The sequence below is a fragment of the Delphinapterus leucas genome, chromosome 2 (assembly GCF_059928025.1).
Source record: "Delphinapterus leucas isolate spDelLeu-1000000601 "Yukka" chromosome 2, BTC_Dleu_Yukka2, whole genome shotgun sequence".
In the NCBI taxonomy this organism is placed as follows: Eukaryota; Metazoa; Chordata; class Mammalia; order Artiodactyla; family Monodontidae; genus Delphinapterus; species Delphinapterus leucas.
In genome coordinates, this window is record NC_143130.1 from 80,396,013 (window position 1) to 80,412,886 (window position 16,874).

At 35.6% G+C, this 16,874-nt stretch overlaps 1 protein-coding gene and 1 pseudogene across 9 annotated transcripts in view; one reads left to right on the forward strand and one right to left on the reverse strand.

Moving 5' to 3' along the window:
* The window catches only part of TCF12 (transcription factor 12), a 380,655-nt gene that overhangs the window by 238,392 nt on the left and 125,389 nt on the right, over window positions 1-16,874 (reverse strand). The gene's annotated exons all lie outside the window — the stretch shown is intronic.
* The window catches only part of LOC115802755 (Krueppel-like factor 4 pseudogene), a 113,002-nt pseudogene continuing 104,239 nt past the window's right edge, over window positions 8,112-16,874 (forward strand).

The following is a 16,874-nucleotide window of genomic DNA, read 5'->3' on the forward strand; positions in this document are numbered from 1 at the left end:
CAGTTAACACTGCCAGCACAATTATCTTGCCATAAACACAAGTTGGATCACATCCATTCACTTTTCAAATATGATCCTCTGCTGCCTCAGGAATAACACTCACACTCCTGAGGTGGCATTTTTCATGGTGGCCTCAATCTACTTTTTTCAGCTTCAATACTGAGTACTATATTTCTCAGAAAACTCAATGCTTGGGATTCCCTGATGGCACAGTGGTTAACAACCTGCTTGCCAGTGCAGGGGACACGGGTTCGAGCCCTGGTCCAGGAAGATCCCACATGCTGCGGAGCAACTAAGCCAGTGTGCCACAACTACTGAGCCGGCGCTCTAGAGCCTGTGAGCCACAACTACTGAGCCTCTGTACCACAATTACTGAAGCCCACGCATCTAGAGCCTGTGCTCCACAACAAGAAAGCCCGCGCACAGCAACAAAGACCCAATGCAACCAAAAATAAATAATGAATAAATAAATAAAAATTTAAAAAAAGAAAACTCAATGCTCCAGCCTCATAAAGACATTAGTCACTCCCCAAACATGCCAAGCCTTGTCACACATTCATATTCTACTCCTATTGCTTCCTAGTCCTAGAATATCCTCCCTTATCTTTTCCCCCACCTACTGAGTTTCTAATTTTGAATCAGTCTAAGATCGAATGTCCTCTCTTCTGAGAAGTGTTCTCCATCAACTAAGTCAATATTAATCACACTTCTTCAGAAAGTGATTTGCACTTACTTTGTCTTCAACATTGACATTTACTTTTCACGTATACCCTACCAATAAAACTTTATAACAGGAAACATACCTTGTTCATCTCTATGTACTTCTGGTACTTCACAGAAGTGTGGTATTTTGCATTCAAATGTCTAAGTGGCTAAGGCACATATAAAATTAGGGCATTCACATGACAGTCCGTCATAAGAATTCAGTTAACTAGAGATGGGTTAAAAAAAGAAATTCAAAGTAGAAGAGGGATGTCTAGCAATCTAAGTAGATCTCCAAGAATTAGTAAAATAATAATTATTATTTTAAAAGTATTATTTTTAAAAAGTATTATTTTTAAAAGCAGATTGCAAATATGCTGGAGGCAATCTCAAAACTGAACTAGTGAGTTCAGCTTCCAACATGATGTACTACGCTCCTACAGACAGCTACTATAAATTCTGGAGAAAAAATATAAATATAAAACAAACTACATAAAGACTCCACCTTAAGAGTAAACCTAAAGGGTCTACCAGGAGAATGAACAAAACCAGGCTGATTCTGGATGGGAATATAAACTTGGAAGAAGAGACCAGAATGAGTTTCTCCTTTTAACAGCTTTAGGGATCAGCACAAGTGAGTTTCCCATTTTAAAGCTTCATCCCGCAGGCAAGCAGCAGCCACAGCACGCAAGAACTAAAATTCCAATAGAAAACTTACTATCTTTCTGGATAGAAGAAAAACAGGAAAGAGCAGGACAACCATAACCACCAGAAAGCAAGGACAGAATCCCCAAAAGGAGAGAGGCAGAAAAGATGAGTCCCAAATTTTGGGCACATCTCTGTTCAAGTCTTTGGATGAACCCTGACATACACATTCACAGGGCAGTTTGCAGTTGAGGCTGAAAGAATCAAATCAAATTGAGATTTGAGCAGCTGCTAACCTCAGGCAAGATAGAGTTTTCACTCTGAGTGTGATCCAATTAATGGCTCACTAAAACACAGAAATCAAAACTCTTTGGAGGAACATAAAAGAAACCAAAAGTTCCACAAATAACATTCATAATATCTATAACACAAGCCAAAACTCCTTGACAATGAAATGTGACCCAATCTCAAAGAAAAAGATAATCAAGAGAGGCCAACTTCAAGATGACACAGCTACTGAGATCTTCAGACAAGGGCATTAAACCAGGTACCTTACTATACCCAATCAAGTAAAGGACATATGCTTGTAATGAATGAAAAGACTGGAAATCTCACAGAGAAAAAGAAAACACACACACATACACACAAAAAACAAATGGAAGTTTTAAAAATTAAAATATCTGAAGTCTAAAAAAAAAAATTATTGGATGGGTTTAAGAAAGGAATGGAGATGACAGTAAAGAGTGAATGATTTTGATGACAGATCAACAGAAATAATTCAATTTGACAAAAAATTAAAAGAAAATAAACTGGGTCTTAGAGACCTAAAGGAAGATATTAAAAAGTCTAACATAGAGTCTAATAAGAGATGAGTAAGTCTAATAAATCTAATAAGAGAATAAAGAGACTAGGGTAGAAAAAAATTTTGAAGAAATAATGGCCAGAAAATTCATAAATGTGGTTAAAAGACACAAATTTACCAGTTAAGGACACTCTGTAAACCCAAAAGGATAAATATTAAGAAAACAGGATACCATAGTCACATTTCTGACAACCAAAAATACAGAGAAAACCTTGAATGTGGACAGAAAAAGGACACATTACATACAGAAGAACAACAATTCAAATACTGCAGACTTGTCTTTAGAAACTATGAATGTCACCAGATGTGGAAACACATCTTTAAAGTACTGAGGCATGGGGATCTCAGCCAGAATAAAAATATCCTTCAAGAATGGAGATGAAATACATTTTCAAATAAAATAAAATTAAGAATTTGTTACCAGCAAAACTTCAGTACAAAATACTAAAAGAAGTTCTTCAAGCTGAAGGATATGTTATCAGAGAGAAACCTGAATCTTGAGGAAGGAAAAAAGAACATGAGAAATAGTAAATATAAGAAACTTTTTTTTTCCTTTTAACTTCTTTAAAAGTTATTTATATAAAAATTGTAACATTCTCTCACAGGAGTTACAATGTATTTAGCTGTAATACATATGACAAATATAGCATAAAAGAAGGCAGGGGTGGGGATAAATAGACCTAAAAGGTTACAAGATTTCTACATTTTATGTGAAACAGTAGAATATTAACTCTAAATTGACTGGGAGAAGTTAATGACATATATAACCTGAGAGAAACTACCAAAGCGGAAAAAAATGCAGAGGCATCACTAAAAAGCCAACCAATAAATTAAAATGGAGTCCTAAGAAATAGCCAAATCCAAAAGAAAGAAATACATTTGAACAAAATACAGAAAGAAAAAACAGAAAACAAATGAATTAGTACACCTTAATCTAACCATACAATAAAACATTCCATTTTTGTCTGAGGAGGAAGACAAACAGAGAAGCATCAACAGATACTACTCATTTCAATGAGAACACACCTCATTGCTCTGTGAGCTCACAAAGTTCATGCTGTTGCTCTTCTTCAGCAAGACAATTATATTTGGGTTTGGTGCGGGAAAAGAAAGATGAAAATATTACATTGCCCTTGCACATTAAACAAAAAACATACAGTACCACACCACTGTGAAAACTGCATACAGAAGTTTTTAGGTTGTTTATTTTTATAGTACCCATCAGGATCATAAGCCAGTACCAATAAAGCAGCTTCTGCATAAGTACATTTTGGTGGATTTTTGCTGATTACCTAACACAATTTGCTATTTAAAAACAGCTGTGTGAGCAATTACTATTCTTAATTCCACAAACAATTCTATTCATTTCCTGTAATAAGGCCTGTGTACTCCCTGCGTTCAAGTCTTAGACCATTAATTCCTGTAATGGCAACACACTCTGCCTCTCTCAAAGGAACTCTGTAAAAATTTTTCCATCGTATTTTCCTCATATTTTAAAATCCCATCCTCATATACCCTTCAAACTCCCACTCATTTATTTCTAAATTCACAAAACAAAAATTTACATTGACTACCTTCACTCCTTTCAATTTATGCACTTACTCATTAATGAATCTCTTGCTAGTATCTAGCCTCTTCCTAGACCACACCAGCAAAACCCAATGCCCGTCACAAAGAAGGCTCTCAGTAAACATTTGTTTATATGATAAAACTGAATTCTTTCATGTCATCAAAGGTTATTCTAATCATAAAGCATAAAGGCCCCTTCTTGGTCTTAATTTCTTAGATCTCTATTGAAGAGGTCTACAAATTTCTCCTATAAACAGCCGAACAGTAAATATTTTATGTCTGTGGGTCATACCCTCTCTTTACCAACTGTTCAACTCTACTACTGTAGCACAAAAGGAGTCAAAGGCGATATGTAAACAAATAAAGAGTAACTGTATTCCAATAAAACTTTATTTATAAAAACAGGTGATGAACCATGGACCATATTTTGCCTACCCCTGCTCTATGGCATCCAATACTGTTAACCACCTTGCCTCCCTGGGATTTGCTGACATTAACCTTTGGGCCCCTATTTCTATATATTAACACTTCCCCTTCTAGTGAAAAACTAAAAGTACCTGCTCTTCATTCCAAGAACTTCTCAATTTATGCTCTACCCCTTCAACTGCTCACTCAGTTTTATGATTTTGACTATCCCATCTGAATGATCAATTTCCAAATGCACACTCCCAGCTTTAAGCTCAGTTCTGTATTTTGCATCTTGAATCATCAAATTCCTGCTGGAAGCTTTCATTCAGCTCTCTTGCCATCATCTTAAACCCATATCTGAAACTAGACTTTTCACATACCCTTCACTTCTTCCTCATATGCCTTTGGACCCTAATTATTAATATTTCTAATACTACAGGTAGTACTATAATAGTTCAGGTCAAACTGGCATCATCTTTGATTTTCTCTTCTCTTCTCCCTCCACTATCCCTATACTGAGTATTCTTTATGAATGTCTCCTGAAGCAGCTTTTCCATTCTACTACCACCTTTTTATTCTGAGTTTTCATGATATCCTACTTAGACTCTTTTGCTAGAGTCTCTCTGAATCTCCCTGAAACACTATTTCAAAATATTTAACCTAATAATAGCCTGCCATTGTAGTCTTCCTAAAACAAATCTTCAAAACATATTACCCCCAGATTTAAAAAGTAAACACTTCCAGTGCCCCACCACCAACAGAATTAATCCCAAATTCTTCAACCTGAAACTGAATATTTACTCCTCTGTTCCACAAATGTTTACCATCAATTGTGCTAGGTTTTGTCCCTCCTATGTTTAAAGCCTTTGAAAACCCAGTTACAATTGCCTCACTGCTTCCAACCCTAATAGCCAAAAACGCTAATTTCCTATTATGGCATACACAGTGTCATGCTCTAGGGAGGACTCTAGGCACTGTTGATAGAGACATGCACAAGACACAGAAACCCTGCCCCTCAAGGAGCTGTCATTCAGTGTTTTGCATTCAAACTCTCAACTGTAACCATGAGGCACATTCATTGTACACAGCACTATTCATGAACACTTATTGCTCTTATTATTCCTCTTGGCACTTCTATCTCCTCTACACTTAATTCTTACTGATTTTATGCTTACTTTAAATTCCACCTCTGCTATAAAACATGACCAACCTCCTTAATCCTTACTAGGTCCTCTCTTTAATATTTATACTTATAAATCTACGTCGCACAGCACAGAAGTTATATTGTTCTTAAGAGAACACCATCCAACATGGGGTCTCAAATTAATTTAAGACCAAAGACCACATTCAGCCCTCATTCTGTTTCACCTACAGTGCTAAATACATAGGAGACACTCAATGAAAAAGTTTTTGTGTACAAAATGACACTGCTAATTAATATATGGACAGGTTTTCTAGTAGCAGCTACAGCTTTTACTTACCTACTTACATTCACTTTCCCCAGTCCCACGATGAACAGTATGAGTTTGCAAAAGAGCATTCATAAGGGATACAACTGATGACCAAAGCACAGAACAAAGGTAACCACATCAAGAAGACACTCAAATGAAACACCTGACATTAGCTCAGAGCTCTAATGGAATGAACTAAAACTCTCTTGTTCATACTCACAGGTATTTATTACAGTAACATGTAAGCAAAAATTACTGCCATGTAAAGATTTCTAAATTTTATACTCTCATAATTAGTGTCTAGCCCTTAAAAATTGAATTTAAGTAATTTAAAAACATCTACAACTTATGAAGGTGAATAATTACATCAAAACACTCCCCCACCATCCAACTTTTAGAGCTATTAAACTAGTTGAAAAAGTTGAACATTGCCTATGTAAATAAAGCATACCACTCTCTTCTTAAATTGAAGTATAGCTGACTTACAATATTGTGTTAGTCTCAGGTGTACAGCAAAGTGATTCAGTTATACATATGCTTTTTCTCAGATTCTTTTCCATATAATATCTTCTTTATCCATCTGCAATAAAATTATTCTGCAGTCTGTGGGTTGCCTACCCAGGGGTATGGGACTTAATTATATCATGAGTCCACTCCCCTACCCATTTCATTGTTGTCCCTTCTTCATGTCTTTAGTTGTAGAAGATCTTTTCTGGTAGGTTCTGTTCCTTTTCACTGATGGTTGTTCTGCAGATATTTGTGAATTTTGGTGTATTTGTGAGAGGAGGTAAGCTCAGTGTCTTTCTACTCTGCCATCTTGGCCCTGCCACCCATATCACTCTTGAAATCTCAGAGTATTTTTAGTTTAAAAGTAAAGGACTGGTTATCAAAATTATTTACCAGAAACTTAAAATTTACATTAAAAATCATCTCTATTATATAACAGAATATAATCTGGACAGAAAAATAAGATCTGCACCCCAAATCTTACATATGGCCTGTGGGCATGGAAAATGATACACTTTGCAAAACTGGCAGCTTCTTAAAAGATAAAAACACATATATCCTTTAACACAACAATACTATTCCTAGGTATTTGTGCAAGGTAAAGTGAGAAAAAAGTACACCCACAAGGAGTCTTTTACATGAATATTAAGAATAGTATTCATAAGAGCTAAAACTGGAAATAATCCAGGTACCCATCAATAAAAAAGATGAATAAAGGAACTGTGGTTTATTCATTCAATGCAATACTGCTCAACAATACAAAAAAAAACAGAATAGTGGTGCATGCAACGACATGCATAAATTTTGAAAACATTATGCTTAATAAAAGATACCAGATACCAAAGATTGATTTCATTTATATGTTGACCTACAACAGAAAAAACAAAATCATAGTCATAAAAATAAAGACTGTGGATGCTTCTCAGGTAGAGAGTTGACAAGGAAGGAGTAAAAGGGATATAAATGGGGTGAGGAAAATGTTTTATAAAACAACAAAATGTTCCTAAGTTTATTCAACTGAAAATAACAATTATAAACTGTGGACCAAACTTTTAAAAACAACTGTTTAAAGACAAGGAAGAATAAACAAAAGGAGGCAAAAACTGAAAAGGATCTGATCAGTGAAAAAATATAACCAGACTCACTAGGTAAGATCCAAATCTTTATGATTTGTCTGATGAGGGCATTTCCCAGGCAGCATGGCATGTGGTGGCTAGATAAGCAGAAAGCCACTATTTTCTTTGCTTAAGGAAGGAGCCAAAACATAGAATTTGGGAATGCCAGTGTGGCTGGAAATTAAGGAGGGAAACAAAGAAAGGAGAAAGCCACAGTTGGGTTTCAACTGCTGGGTACCAGGGAGGAAAGTAATTAGAGGGCTTGATAAATAATTTGAGCTTTCCACAGGCCTGCCTTAACAAAGCATAAAATCAAGCCTCAAGATAACTGACCAAAAATGTTTAACTACTTACAAATAATGTAAATTCTTATTTGTTTTACAGAGCAAAAACAAAACTCTGCAGATGAAGAGAAACTAAAACCTCCATAACACATCTTCTACATTGAAAAATATGAAATAAAAAATTAATAGATGTGTGGAGAAATTAAAATGTGACCTATAGTCTAGGAAACACATTCCATACAGCCACATCTCAAGATGACAGATGTTGGAATAAGCAGAAAATGATTTTAAAACAGCTATTAGGGCTTCCCTGGTGGCGCAGTGTTGGGAGTCCGCCTGCCGATGCAGGGGACACGAGTTCGTGCCCCGGTCTGGGAAGATCCCACATGCCGCGGAGCGGCTGGGCCCATGAGCCATGGCCGCTGAGCCTGCGCGTCCGGAGCCTGTGCTCCGCAACGGGAGAGGCCACAACAGTGAGAGGCCCACGTACCGCAAAAAAAACAAAAACAAAAACCAAAAAAAACAGCTATTATAAGTATTGAAAGACTTTAAGAAAAAGATGGTCAAAATGAATGAACAGATGGAGACTCTCAGTAAAGAAAAGCTTTTGAAAACAGGAATTCCAGAATTTAAAATTACAATAACTGAAATAAAAAATTTGTTGAATAAGCTTAACAATGAACTGGAACCAGAAGAAGAAATGGTAAGTGACATTGAAGATAAAAAATATTGGGAAAAAAAGAGTAGAGCTTTAGCTACCTGTTAGACCATGCTAAATGGTCTAAAATACATGTAATCTGAGTATCAGAAGGAGATGAGAGAAAAAATGAGGCAGATTATATATCTGGAGTAAAATTTGGCAAAAAGTTTCCCATATCAGTGAAAAACATCAACTTGTATGCAAATCTAATGAGCTCAGCAATTCTAAGCAGGAGAAATTTAAATACTAACAAAGCACAACTTGGAATGAAGAGTTTAAAATTTTAAAACAAGAAACATACTAGTACCATAGTCAAGTGATAGCTTTAGAAACAGTAGTGGGTACCAAAAGCAAATGATCCCCAATATTAGATACCATAAGAGAAAGAGACACTGACTTCTAAGGTATTCTTTGAAGTTCAAATAGAAGTCTACACATGTGTGGCAAGGATGACATGGTGATTTGATATAAAAGCGCTAGCCTGGTCTTTGCTGAAGCAATAGAAAGCAAACATCTGTAAGTTTTTTCCTTTAGGGGCTTCCCTTGTGACGCAGTGTTTAAGAATCTGTCTGCCAATGCAGGGGACACGGGTTTGAACCCTGGTCCGGGAAGATCCCACATGCCGCAGAGCAACTAAGCTCATGCACCACAATTACTGAGTTTGCACTCTAGAGCCCGTGAGCCACAACTACTGAGCCCGTGTGCCACAACTACTGAAGCCCGCATGCCTAGAGCCCGTGCTCTGCAACAAGAGAAGACACTACAATGAGAAGCACGCGTACCAAAATGAAGAGCAGCCCCCGCTCGCCACAACTAGAAGAAAGCCCACGCGCAGCAACGAAGACCCAACGCAGCCAAAAATAAATAAGATAAAATAAATAAAACATTTAAAAAAAATGTGTAAAATCCAAGCCTTACCTTTCCATTACCTTTCAAACATTATCTATTCCTACAATCAATATCTCTCTTTTTCCAATTTTGGGACTGGCAATATGGAATAAAATGAATGATTATTACTAATGCAAACATCACAATGCTATCATATATTTAAAATAATAATGCTTTGAAAAACTGTACAAAGAACTTAAAGAAAGACTGTTCATATGATTAATTCTTTCAGAGGTTCCTGAGAAATTAATACATAAAAACTTCACCGTAAAAGTGAAATACTATTTTAAATTAATATAAAATTAAAAGTGAATTTTATCATATTATGAGCATATTTGGTCTTATGTACATAAAACTGTAAATTTGTGGGTTCCTAGAGAAGAATGGGTACATACATAAGTCAAATAAACAGCAGCATAACAATGTTAGGTTGGTACAAACCAAAATGATATAATAAAAAAAACTATCCAAATGATAGAGAGTGCATACTTTTTGTAAAACAGGAAAGAGATCTCGGTCTTTCACCATGGTTTAACTTCAGTGGAAGAATATGAGTGGTGGCTTAAGGTTGGTAAATTCTTCCAATTACACCCAGGAGATAAAACTAAATCTAAAGGGTGAAAAGGTAAATGCAATGTTATTTTTGAAAATTTAATTCAAGTAAAAGGTAGAAAATTTTATGTTGTTAAAATGTGATTTATATCCAGTGTTTAAAGGAAAGGTTTATTCAGCTGAGGGTAAATTTTGTCTACAAAATTTTCAGAAATATTTGTTTTCCCTCACAATCCAAATAAAGCAGAAGAGGGGAAAGTCAAGAATAATTTTTTAATACCTCTGTGCTATTGCAGTAAGATACTACCGTCTAACACTTAAAAGCTGATCTTCAATTTCTGCTCAAGGTGAAGATCTCCATAATCCAATCAATCTGTGGTCATTCAGCACCATTACAATCTCTTATATTAAGCATCTCTACTAAACTACTAAAATTATTATTATTTTTTTAATGAATTTATTTATTTATTTTTGGCTGTGTTGGGTCTTCGTTTCTGTGCGAGTTCTTTCTCTAGTTGCGGTGAGCGGGGGCCACTCTTCATCGCGGTGCGCGGGCCTCTCACTGTCGCAGCCTTCTCTTGTTGCGGAGCACAGGCTCCAGACGCGCAGGCTCAGTAGCTGTGGTGCACGGGCTTAGCTGCTCCGCGGCATGTGGGATTTTCCCAAACCAGGGCTTGAACCCGTGTCCCCTGCATTGGCAGGCAGATTCTCAACCACTGCGCCACCGGGGAAGCCCTAAAATTATTATTTTTGAATAGTTTTAAGTGTATGAATTCGTTATCCTGTTCAGTATTTCTGAAAATAAGATTGTAACTGATATACAAATAGAAGACAGCCTAATCTAACAGAATGGTTTAGAGACCCAGAGTTAGCAAATACAGGTTAAGAGGTTAAAATCTCACAATTTTGCTCTATAAACATCTATAATAAAATAACCTATCTGTACCTCTGAGAATAATTTAAAATGTTTCCCAAGTATCATTCAGAAGGCCTTTCAGGTATTTAAAACCCTACGGAAAAAGTGATGTCAATGGTAAAATGATGGCAGAATACTTTTAGTTGACAATATTTCCTTAAGTCGGCACCTATTCATTCGAACTTTGTGGCATTTGGCTGAGTTAGCCATTATTCGCCCCTTAGAACCTTAAACCCAAAGAAGTTGTAAAGATAAAATGCATAGTTTAAATGGATTTCTCCCTATGAGCAAGGAACTAGACTTAGCTTCGTGACCTCCTCAATTATGTCATTAACAAGATAGGGGAAAGGATGGGTAAAATATGAGGAGTTTATAAATTGTTCAGAGCTGCTTTGATAGAGAAGAGGAAGAGAAAATAACTATACTTAGATTTCATAGTGATCAAAAACAGATCTGTCTTCCACCAACTCAGCAAATAAGCACACACTCAATTCTAAGTAATATATCCCCTTGTTTTATGTACCCCCTTGTTAGTCTCAAAGTGAAAAGGCTTGAACTGCACTGATTTGATTTACTCAATTCTGTACCTGCATACAATACCAAATATCTTAATTATCTGGTATTCTTCTCACCTCTTCTCAACATCTGAATCTCTGGTCTAGTTTTTCCTCCAGACCTTCAAACCAGCATTCCTATCTTTGATCAGGTTAGCTTTCAAAGCTCCTGCTATCCCAGGAAAACCACTCAATTTCTCCCTTGGTGTGCCTTCACTTAGAGTAAGTTATTTATTCATAGAGTGAAGAAAACTTAACACATTCTAAACATTTAATATATTTATTCCAGAAGTTTTAAGAGTGCCTGAAAAAATGGATCTAGTTGATTTCCTTCTATACCTAATTTCACTATTTAGTCTCTAACTCTGTCCTTTCAGCTCAACAAAGCATATCAGGAAACTACCAAAGCCATATCCGGAAAATAATGCTCAGTCAGATGGACCCAAGCACAATCCAAGGCTTTTCCATTTACTAGGTATGTGATGACTCTGTCTCTTCTTCTATAAAATGGGGTTTAATAATAGTATATAACTCACAGACTGAGGATGAGAATTAAATGATACTTATTAGATAATCAGTATAGTGTCTGTCACACAGTAAATGCTCAATAATATAAGCTGTCTGAAACTGCAGAGATGGCCTTTTAATTCTCATTGTTAGAAAACTCATTTGGCAGTCTTGCCACATGAGAAAAATTGTGGAAGGTCGGTATCTGTTGTTTAACGAACTGACTGGATCTAGGTTGTATTTCCCATTTGTGGTATTACCTTTTCCAGTATCAGTTCCTCTCTGACCGGAATAATGATAGCCTGCTGGGGCAATAATCTTCCTCAACATGAATGATTGATTATTCATAGTAAATGACGTCATCTCTCAAAGTCTAACCACAGAGTAGAACACTGACACAAGGTGAAGCCCACTGTGAAGGTACTCAGGCTGCAAAGACATTCAAGTTTATGCCAAATCAGCTTCATTTTTTCCCTGCTTTTATGAGACAAAACCCTAGAAAATAAAAAAGAAGTAGTACAGTCGGCTCTCTGAATCTGCAGGCTTAGCATCTGCAAATTCAACCAACCGTGGATGGAAAACAGTCGAGGAAAAAATCCCAGAAAGTTCCAAAAAGCAAAACTTCAATTTGATGTACACTGGCAACTATTTATATAGCATTTACATTATATTTACAACTATTTAGATAGCATTTACATTGTATTAGGTATTATAAGTAATCTAGAGATGACTGAAAGTATATGGGAGATGTGCATAGGTTATACACAAATACTATGCCATTTTACACAAGGGACTTGAGCATCCATGGATTATGGCATTCCAGCACAGTCCTGGAATCAATCCCCTGCAGATACCGAAGGATGACGCTATCTTCATACACTGGAGGAGTAGGCGAAGGAGTCAAGGTAGTAGGCCAAACAGTTCAAATTGTAGGACTTAAATGTCACATTTTTTTCTTTGCCTCAGTTTCCTCATTTGTGAAAATCAGATAACAATGGCTCTGCCTACTTAAATGAGACAGCATGTAAAATGCTTGGAAAGCACCTTGCATGTAGTAGTTTCTTAGTGTTTACAATGACCTATCCTCACAAAACCATTTCCCTACAGTGTTTTAGTGTGTTATTTTAAAAGATTAAGGTAACACAAGACAGAAAATACTATCATTAAGTCACTCACTGTTTTGTACAATTACCTAATCATGACTCTTTCCACAATTTAACAATTTCTATTCAATAAGCATTTACTTAAGGTCTACTGTTAGGAACCATACTTTGTCATTCACCCCCCCACCAACAAGTGTCTCTTATTTGCTTTTTACATCTTCGCTGTGGTAGGCCACCAGCCCCACAAATGATGAAGCAAGTTAAAGTCAATAAAGCAGATGAAATGCTCCCCCCTCCATAAATGCCTTTACATTTTATATCCACTGACTTAAAGACATATATTTATGTGGAAATCATAACAAATCTATGAACCCTGGAAAATACTGAATTCTTTTCAAGCGTAAGATGTTGCCCCAAAAATGGTGCTAGAAGAAATTAACCTGAAAATCCCATGTGACTGAGAGTCAGAATGAAAAGCTTTAACTCTAACAAAGTAAAGGATGCATTTAATTTTGGCCACAAAAATGTGTAAAAGCAAGACTGATTTTTAAAATTTAGAATAGCTTTAGAAAAGAAGAAAAATCAATAAACTGAATCAATCACAAATCTGGAACGCTCTCTGAGCATGATGATTCATTCAACAAGTAGAATGTATGCCCTGGAAGAGCTTCTCTAATGAACAAAAAGTTCATTAAAATGAAAATAATTAATCAATGGTGTAAGAAGTGTTAAACTGTATTTTTAAAATCCACAGATAGATTCTTAAATAATAAAAAATTTAAAGCCTAGTAGAGTCATGTGGCTCATTATTGCAGATTTAATATAATGTGCTCTTACTCATGTCTACGTTCTCATAAATGCAATAATGCAATTGTTATATCCCATTTTTTCCTCCTAGCACCTCTGCTTTTTTCACTTTCCCCATTTAGTTTAAAAAGTTTTTTTTTTTTTGACTGTTTCCAATTTGGAACTGTCCAATCTGAATGTACAAAACCATTCTACCTTATTTTTCTCTTTTATCTATTAAGCTTCTTTTAATAAAAGTTTCTTTCCATCACAGTTTTAAGTAAAAAAGCAAGATACAAATTGCATGTTTACTATGATAACTACTTAAAAACAATGCCTAAGGGGGAAAAAACTGGAGGGAAATACAAAAAGTACTAATAGGTTCATTTAAAAAGTTGGATTGTTATTTGCTTCCTTTTTTCTGTTTTCAATTTTTCCTGAAATAAGGTTACATCATTTGAAAAATTTTTAATGAGTTTATATAATTTAAAAATAAGCTTTTCTCAAATTTACAAAACAGAAACAGACTCACAGACACAGAAAACAAACGTATGGTTACCAAAGGGGAAGGGGGAGGAAGGATAATTTAGGAATTTGGGATTAAATTATATACATTACTATATATAAAACAGATAACCAACAAGGACCTTCTGTATAGCACAGGGAACTACACTCAATGTCTTGTAATAACCTATAATGGAAGAGAATGTAAAAAAAGAATATGTATATTTACATGTATGTGTAACTGAATCACTTTGCTGTACAACTGAAACTAACACAACACTGTAAACGAACTATACTTCAATAAATTTTTTTTAAAAAGAATGGCTTTTACACAGGGAACTGTATTCAATATCCTGTAATAAACCATAATGGAAAAGAATATGAAAAAGAATATATATACATATGTACATATAACTGAATCACTTTGCTGTACACCTGAAACTAACACAACATTGTAAAACAACTATACTTCAATAAAATAAATTTAAAAAAATAAAAAATAAGGTGTTTTTTTTTTTAAATCTTAAGTTAAACCAAAAGCAATCACTGGGCAAATACAGACCTCCTTCCAGTCTAACATACATTATCATTTAAACATGTATATATTTAAATATTTTCTCTTAATTATGCACAATTCAAATGCAATCACAAACACATCAAGAAATTAAGGATCTTTTACTTCACAGAAATTTCATCAACTTAAATACTGCTTTAAGTGAATTAAGAACACTTAGTTTCTCCAAAGAACACATACAAATGGCCAACAAGTGTATGAAAAGATTCTCAAGATCATTAATCATCAAGGAAGTGCAAATCAAAACCACAATTAGGTATTACTTTGCACCTGTTAGGAGAGCCATTATAGAAAACAAAACAAAAAAAACAAAACAAAACAAAAAAACAGAAAATATGTATCAGCAAGGATGTGGAGAAACTGGAACCCTGTATATACTGTTGGTGGGACTGTAACAATATGGAGGAAAACAGTACAGAGGTTTGTCAAAAAATGTAAAATAGAATTACCATATTATCCAGCAATCCTGTTTTTTCTGGGTATTTATACAAAAGAACCAAAGACAGAACCTCAAAGAAATACCTGCACTCTCAAGTTCACTGCAGCATTATTCACAATAGCCAAGAGGTGTAAACAACATGAATATCCATCCATAAATGGATGGATAAAGAAAACACAGTACATTCATACAACAGAATACTATTTAGCCTTGAAAAAGGGAAATCCTGTCATATACTACAACATAGCTGAATCTAGAGAACACTCTGTTATGTAAAATAAGCTAGTCACAGAAGGACAATTACTGCATGATTCCACTTAGATGAGGTATCTAAAGGAGTCAAATTCACAGAACAGGAAGGTAGAATGATGGCTGCCAGTGGCTAAGGGAAGGGAGAAATGAGGTACTGTTCAATGGAAACAGAGTTTCAGTCATGCAAGATGAAAATGTTCTAGAGATTTTGTGTGCAACAATGTGCATACAGTTAACAATACTGTACCTTACACTTAAAATTTTAAAAGGGCATATCTCACGTTAATGTGTTTTTACATTTAAAAGAAAAGAGAACACCTAATACTTCATAAGAAAATTTATATGTAAATAATATCATCCAATGAAGGAGGGGAAACCACTGTTTTTTAAACATAGAAAAATGATGTCCATTTCTTATATCTTATCTCTGTAAGAATGATCTGTTTTCATTCCTTAACTTTATCCTCAAAGAAACCCTTCCTACTTTTGTTTCCTTTCACCCAAGGCCATCTGATGAGCCACAACTGAGTCAGACCCACAACTAGCTAGGCATTCATTTTACTTTATTCCCTGCCATAAAATAAGGTAAAAGGCATTTTTGTAATTACATCCAGTAAATGGCATACAGGCAAGGGCTAGAAAACGGCAATTATATTCACAATATAAAATATGCTGCAAACATACCAAGAAAGGATTCTAATTATGGGCCCCAATCCAAGACTTTTTTCAAAAATGTGCTCAGTAAACTTTTGATATAATGGTCATATCTTCTTCTTATGTCACCCAAAATAACTTTCATGAATATGAAGAAAGACAGCTCACTAGTAATGGGATTAGGTAAACAATAAATGGATTTTAACAAAAGTGAAAGGCAGCGTTCTTCATACAAACTAAATGGCTACTATAAATTCGGAAAGACCATTTTCTTATAAAAAAACAAACAAAACAACCCCAAACCTCAATTACTTTTGCTTTGGCATAAGTGATGTCTTTTGTATTTTAACTCCAGCAGTTGCCAAAATAAGCCCATTTACACGTGATGCCTCTCAACAAGCAAATTTACATTTGGATTTTGTTGGCTTTGGACCAAGCATGCTGTTCTCTTCTTTGCACCATTGTTGTTTTCAGGCTTGGCAGTAGCTCTAGATCTTTGTTTAACTTAGTTCCCTTGTCTAACTTCTGCAGTATACACACACTGTAAAATCAGCATGAAACATTTTAGCTTCCATCGCCACAATTAATTCCCACCATGGCAAAGGCCTGCAAAGTATGTTTATGTGGACCCAAAAGAAAAAAACATAGAGGACACAGCACTAATTTCTCCATCTGATGATTTAAAAAGCAATAAGAGAATTATTTGGTTCAATAGTATGCACAAATGATTTATCATGAAGATCGTATCCAATTTTTTTTTTTTTTTTTCCCCCCGGTACGCGGGCCTCTCACTGCTGTGGCCTCTCCCGTCGCAGAGCACAGGCTCCGGACGCGCAGGCCCAGCGGCCATGGCTCACAGGCCCAGCCGCTTCGCGGCATGTGGGATCCTCCCGGACCAGGGC